This window comes from Apis dorsata, unplaced genomic scaffold (genome assembly GCF_000469605.1).
Source record: "Apis dorsata unplaced genomic scaffold, Apis dorsata 1.3 scaffold_37, whole genome shotgun sequence".
Classification (NCBI taxonomy): Eukaryota; Metazoa; Arthropoda; class Insecta; order Hymenoptera; family Apidae; genus Apis; species Apis dorsata.
The window spans coordinates 394,891-402,325 of NW_006263339.1; the positions used below are offsets into that span (position 1 = coordinate 394,891).

The following is a 7,435-nucleotide window of genomic DNA, read 5'->3' on the forward strand; positions in this document are numbered from 1 at the left end:
TGTTCGTGTTTGTAAGTTGAGTTTCGATCGGGTTTTACGGGGATAGGTATGGGAATAGGTAAGGGTGGAAGAGGAAGTTTGTTGGAGGAAGGAAGAGGGTGGAGATAAATGCAAATGTGCTTGGAATCGAAAGTCTTGTCTTGGATATGGAAAGGAAACTCGTAAGGAAATTGATCGATGATTTTCTGACGTGTGTGACGATGAAAGTTATAAATAGAATGATTAATTGAGTTAGTTAATTAATTTTCTGTCACCCTCGTCACTTCCTGTACTGTTGCGAAGGTAAACAGGTGAGCTCGAATGGGGGATTGGTTTATGTTCGATGAATTTTCGATAATTTGTAATTTTTTTTTTTTTTTTTTAAATTAAAGCGATTGGATTCAATTTTTCGAAATAAATGATTTCTAAAAAATTCGGATTCTTTAAATTCGAAAAAATTTAGAAAAAGTGAAAATGATGATATCGTTACTCGATATTCGATGGTGTAAGAGGATTGTACTGTAGAACATAAATTAAAGGATTTTTAAATTCAATTCCTTTAGCTGAACCCGTAAAACGAAAAAGCTACTGGTTCTCGAAGTGTATTGGAAAAGATATCCGAACAAAAATTCTCTTTCTCCTATTAAAACGAATTAAACCCTTCCGAATGAAAAGAAATTTTCTAAATCCAATTCGTTAAATCGAAAAAAAAAAAAAAAAGAAAACTGCGACACCATTTGTTCAATATCCATACATTGGAAAAAGTATCCAAAGATAGAAAGAATTCTACTATTAAACTTAGAATTAGAAAAAATTTCTTTAAACCCAATTCTTTAAACCCAATTCTTTAAACCGAACTCGTAAAAAGAAAAAGCCATTTTCGATATTCGTCCAACGAACAAAAATTTTCTTTCTACTTCCAGTCTAAACTCTTCCAAAAATTAAAAAAAAAAAAACCACATCGCTGTTCAATACCCATATCCACTGGAAAAAATATCCAAAAGAATTTTCTCTCCGCTATTAGACTTGAATTAAAAAACTTCCAAAATTCTTAAAAAATCCTTAAACCGAGCTTTTAAAAGAAAAAACCCATTATCATCGATTCGACGAACAAGAATCTTCTTTCTACCGGTTAAACAAAAATACGAAAATAAAAGGAAAGATTTTCGAAAGCCGATTCGTTTAAAACGAAAAGAAAAAAAAAAAAAATAAAAAGCACGATCGGCTCGATGTTCATGTTGGTGGAAAAGTCGCGGCAGTCGGCTAGCAACACACGGGTTTTCGCGTGGCCAGGCGCACCACGGGTCCTCCTCCTAGTGACCCAGTTCCTCCCCTCGGCCACGCGAGGGGGATGCCGCCCCGAATATGGATCAACGTGCTTCCCGACCCATATAGAGAGAAGTGCATTACGGTTTCTGGGGCAACCACGAGCGTGGTACACCGGGGCCAGGACACGGAATCAGCCTCTCCCCTTTACCATCCGCCTCACCCAGTCCAAGTCCGATCGGCGCCGAGGGAAAATTAGATCGAAGATGAAACGACGCATACTGTACGTAAGAACGAACGTAGAAGCTTCCTCTAGTAGAAGCGTTTTCTAAGCTCATATCTTTTTATTATTAGTTGGGATTAGTAGAATTTTAGAATTTTTTCCTCCTTTTTTTTTCCTTTCGTTCATTAATCTCGAAGGAAACAATGATAAGTTATTTTCTTTTTTTTTTTTTAGTTTTTCGTTTTTAATTGTAATTCACACGTAGTTTAGCTTTTACACAAGGAATTGGTATTATATCGGTTCCATTTTATCGCTTGAGTAAATTTTTGTTAAGCGAAAGAATGTTGAGTAAAGATGAGATTTGTTGAAGGAATATTTTGTGAGGATTATTGATCGAGTTGTTCTGTGAAATACGAGAAATTCATTTCGTCGTTTCCTTGTTTCTTATTTTTTCCTTGAAATTTTAAAAATAATATTTTTTTTTCTTAATTTTTTTTTATCGTGATAAAATGATCGAACTACGAAGCAATATCGAACAAAATTTCTCGAGATTTTATATTCATACTAGCCTCAAAAAAAAATATATTTTATTTCGCATTATCCACATTGGAGGATATTTAATAATAATATATAATATTTAGTAATATTATATTTGGAACATAGAAATAACATAAGCTGCCATTAACTGAACTTCAATATTACTTTTCTCATTATTTGCCCATTGAACCATAATACATTATTGGAGCTATTTGGACAAAATGCCCTCGATACTCGATCGTAAACTTCTCTAACTGAAAAATAACGGTACAACCGCCATTAACCTGAAAAATCCCTACCGCCATTACACGTCTAATCCTCTAATGGGTATAATCGAAAAGAGTTAAACGTTGTCACGTATTTCGAATCGATACGTGTATACGTGTGTTGAAGAAATTTTTGAAGGTCGTTGAAGGATCTCGATTTAGGGACGCGATTTACGATCCTCCTCGATCATTCTTCATTCCTTGGCTCGGTGTTGCACAACGTCATATTATCGAGATGATAACGCGATGAAATATATTTAGTGACACGCGAACGTGTGCACGCTTCCGTTTTGCGTTTTTTTGCTAATTGATCGACTCGTTAATGATTATATTTTTTTTCTTCTTTGTTATTATTGTAAATTTATATTGTAAATTATCTCAATTGTTGTAATTTTTATATAAAGGGATTTTAATATTCCTAGATAGGATTTGATTTGTTGTTGAAAACGTAAACGAGTTCTTAATGACTTTTAATCTTTTCAAAGACGATTATCGTAGAAACTTGAAATGGATTAAGAAATACGATAAAATAATCTATCGATATTTAAATCAAATGTGATAATTAAATGATTCTGAAAATGATATTTTCACGCGATAATGTGGAAAATTTATGTATCTCAAAATTACACGTATCTCGATTGAAATATCTAAAAGTAATAAACGTTACGTATATTTTACTATAAAACTGGAACAGCAGAGAGGAAAACCGTCCTGTCGACTCCACAAAGGGTTAAAATCCACGGACGTTAATTGAAAAACTTGGATCTGTCCCCATGAGCCAGTAATATATCCGCTTATATATGTGCGATTAAAAAAATATACTTTCATACTTAAAATATTTCAAATTTCAATTTTTAATTTCTAAATATTATCTAATATTATTATTATTATTATTACATATATAAAACCTCAACGATGATCAATTATCAAAAAAAATCGTTCACTCTAGCAGATATATAGTTTCCACATATTTTATCGTCAAACTCCGTACACTCCGGTGAAAAGTGCTCACAGCAGTTCAAAAGTAGCAAAAATCAGTAAAAAAAATAAGAGAAAGATAGATAGATACGCTGTGAAATGTGGAGAAAAAAAGAGAAAGAATGGGATCGATCGCGAAGCTTCTTCTCCAACCAGGTTTCTCACGGCCCAATTTCGTATATTGTAAACGGTGCTCGCTCGTAATTAACACGCAACGCGCAAAGAAAAGGGATGGAAAAAAGCGCGGTCGACGACGAGGAGGAAGATTATCCCGGTCCACCTTGACTCGCGATGGCCGAACGATCCGCCAAGTACAAGGCAGCCGGTGGAATTATTCGGTGCACTGCTATCGAGCCAATTTACTTTCTCTTTCGTTTTTTGCACGGCACAGTGTTCGCGAGCTCTAGCGGCCAAAGCGTGGCGGCGTCTCTTTAATTAAAACGACAGCGACACGGATAAGCGGTTTTTCGAGATCGACAATTGTCCGAGCTGTCAACCGTGATCCTTGTAACCTTCAAGGGTGATTTTTGAAAGTCGAGATGCGGTATGAAGTGAATTTTAGGCTGCGTTCTCATTGAAAGAAAAAAAAAAGTTCTTTTTGTAATTATGTTCTTCGATAATTATTCAATTATGATATTTTTCTATTTTTTTCTTTTCTTATTCATATATTTTTGTTCTCATGTAATATTTTTACCAGTTTAAAAGGAAAATTTATTTATAAGGAGAATTCATCTTTTATACGTTTAAAAGTTTCTGTGTAGCATTCTCGTATAGGTTAATATTTTAGATTGGATTATAGTAACGATTGTAACCATGAATCCTCGGTTGAGCCTCGATGCCGTTTCTAACGGTACCTATGGTATACTTCGAAGTTTTCTTCCCCCACCCGATCCACCTTTAAGCGCGTTTCCACGCGGCACAACTCTCTTACTCCTCCTCCTCCGCCTCCTCTTTCGTTTACCTTCCACTTACCTGTTGCAATTGCACGGTAATTATCGACCGATCGTAGTCTATCTATCTATCCCGACTTAACTTTCATGTGCTCGGTATATTGTATGGAATATACACGATTACGAAAATGAGATGATCGGATTTGTATTTCTGTGTTGGTTCTCGAACGTTCGAGAAATGGATTAAACGGATCAGGAATTCGCCGATTTTCCGCCATTTTGGTTTTTCGTTCGTACGATAGGATTTAACGGTAGATCGATCGAAAACGGATATACCGTTAAAGATTTCAAACAGCCAGGATTTAGTTTGACCACTATCTCTCTCCCATAGTCGATAAGAAAGAACATTTCTTTGTTAGAATTTTCCAGAAACATATCCCTTTACGGTCATACGATTGGGCCAATTTACAAAAGCATAACTGTACACGTTAAAATCGAAGCTGTAGACGATGCATGACAAACAACAAAGAGCAGAGAGGGCGCCAGAGTAGATTTAGACCGAATAGAGTAGGTAGTGCATGGGACACAGTAGTGCCGAAAATCTCGTGTAATCGACGATCTTCGATTTTCTCTCGTTATTAATTATAATTTCTTCGTTGTTAAACACGTTCCTCCACACACGTTGAACAGTGATCTTGAAAGATAGAGAGAAGGTGGTGTTACTTTCGAAATACCGTCTCTTCTAGTTCGTGCGTCATTCTGCCGGGTAACGCGACGTTTCACTTTCGACTCTCCGATGTACCGCTCCGAGCGGAACGACTAAGCGGTGGCCTTGACTACGTTTCGTGCCTCCCTTCCCTCTTCCCTCTCTCCTTTCAAGTTAAAGCGCACAGATATCGTTGTCCTTCGTGTACACGTACTTCGTGTATCCGTTCCTCGTGTCCACCGACCGTACCCCGAACGCTGCTCCATGGAGTTTGAAGCTGAAGTTCTAAGCTTTCTCGCTTCTCTGCAAAGTTCTGCGAAAAGCAGGGAGAAAGAACACGGGTAGGTGAAACTTGTAAATCGTAGAAAGTGCATCGAAAGGCGGATGGCAATGGTGAGGAGCAATATGGTTGTTTAAAGGATTTTCGTCTAGTGACTTTTTTCTTTTTTCTTTTTTTTTTTTTTTCCCCTATTTCTCTTCGTTCCTTTTATCGCTTGTAAATGGAACTCGTAGTAGATATTACTACCGGTGTTCTGGAAGATAAGGGAAGATAAAGCTATGTGCTGGAAGATTAACTTAGTAATTTCCTAATGATAAACTTTATGTAACTTTCGATTTAGATTTGACGTAGGAATTCAATTATTGGACGAATCGATAGTTTTTATCTATTTCTGAGGTTCAAATTATTAACGATATTAATAGTACGATATATAATTTCTTGACTAAATATATACTAAATATTTTATTTAGCGTTGTAATGTTAAAAATTATCGTAGAAAAAGTAATTAGGATAAAAAAATTCGAATAAAAGTAAAATATTTTCAATTAGATATAGATAGAAATAAAAATTGAATCTTTCCAAGACAACGGTATCGTCGACTTTATTGTCTCGCGAGAAGGGATTGATACTCGAAGATAACGAGGAAATTTTACCCTATAATTTCCTAGAAAGTCACAGGTTTCTATCGATTACTCGGTGTCGAGTGTCGAAACATCCGATCTACTTACGATCTACCGTATCAAGGGGTGTCTTCCCCCAAGAAACTTATCTCTTACCTTTCGACACCGAATAATCTCGCAAACCTTGTAAACCATGAAACTGACAACCTATCGTGTATCATTTTCAATCTTTTCACTCGTTCTATCATCTTCTAAAATATATAAAATTTCAAATAATTATAATATAAAAGATTCAAAATTTTTCCGATTTAAATAACAAATTTTTGTCAACAAAAATTATCATTCAAATTATTAATCAATAAAATTATCACAGGAAAAAAGAATTAACGTAATGTATATATTTAAAAACTTTGAGTATTTCAACAATCGATATATCAATTTTATATTCAATCTTCTATTTCAACAAAAACTCACTAACAGCGAATCACTCACAAAGATCGAAAAAAAAGGACGAAATTAACCTAATTCGGGGGAGGTTAGACCAAAAAGCTCGTGGCGTGGTTATATCGTTGGTTATATCTTTACTAGCTCTTCTTGGAAAATTGTAATTTACAGCACGTTGGAACATTACGGTACAATGACCGCCCCGACCGTCCACGGAATATCGACTGGAAAAAAAACATTATTTTACGTAATTACAGAAGCGCGAAATTCCGGGAAAAGGCCGGCAACGATCCATTGTTACTCTTTACGGACGACAGCCTCTTATTGTCGTGACAGACTACTACGTGTATATTCGTGTCACGTTACTGAAACGTTCTTCCACGAAAAATGGAGGAAGGGAAAAGAGAATGGGAAAAAAAAAAAAAAAAAAAAGAATGGAAAATCGTAGGAAGTGGGAAAACGAAACTTCCTCCGTTACGAAACTTGCGTGTTCGCCCGCTAATCTGCGTTACGTTACGCCGCGTATAGTATTACGTGAACAGATCACGTTTGTCGAGTTTTTACTTTGTCATCGGATCGTTTGCCGTTTCGTGTGTAACGTGCGCGCATGATTGATGTATGCGCATTCAACGCTTATAAGTTCAACATTGGGAAAACTTAAAATGACGGGAATGAATAATTATCATTTCGCATTCGTATTCGATTGTATTTTCAATAGTAACGAATAAACTTTACGAATAACTTAACCTAACCTAACCTACCCTAACCTAACCTAACCTAACCTAACCTAACCTAACCTAACCTAGCCTAACCTAACCTAGCCTAGCCTAACTTAACCTAACCTAACCTAACCTAACCTACCCTAACCTAACCTAACCTAACTGCAAATAACCTAACCTAACCTAGCCTAACCTAACCTAGCCTAGCCTAACTTAACCTAGCCTAACCTAACCTAACCTAACCTAACTTAACCTAATCTAACCTAATCTAACCTAAGTTAACTTAACTTAACTTAATTTAACTTAAGTTAACCTAACCTAACTTAACTTAACCTAACCTAACCTAACCTAACCTAGCCTAGCCTAGCCTAACTTAACCTAACCTAATCTAACTTAACCTAATCTAACCTAATCTAACCTAAGTTAACCTAACTTAACTTAATTTAACTTAAGTTAACCTAACTTAACCTAACCTAACCTAACCTAACCTAACCTAATCTAACCTAACCTAACCTAACCTAACCTAA

At 35.8% G+C, this 7,435-nt stretch overlaps 1 protein-coding gene across 1 annotated transcript in view; it reads left to right on the forward strand.

Annotated features, from left to right (window-relative positions):
• LOC102673231 (zinc finger protein 395) overlaps positions 1 to 7,435 on the forward strand; it is a 93,183-nt gene that overhangs the window by 57,397 nt on the left and 28,351 nt on the right. The window lies entirely within an intron of this gene.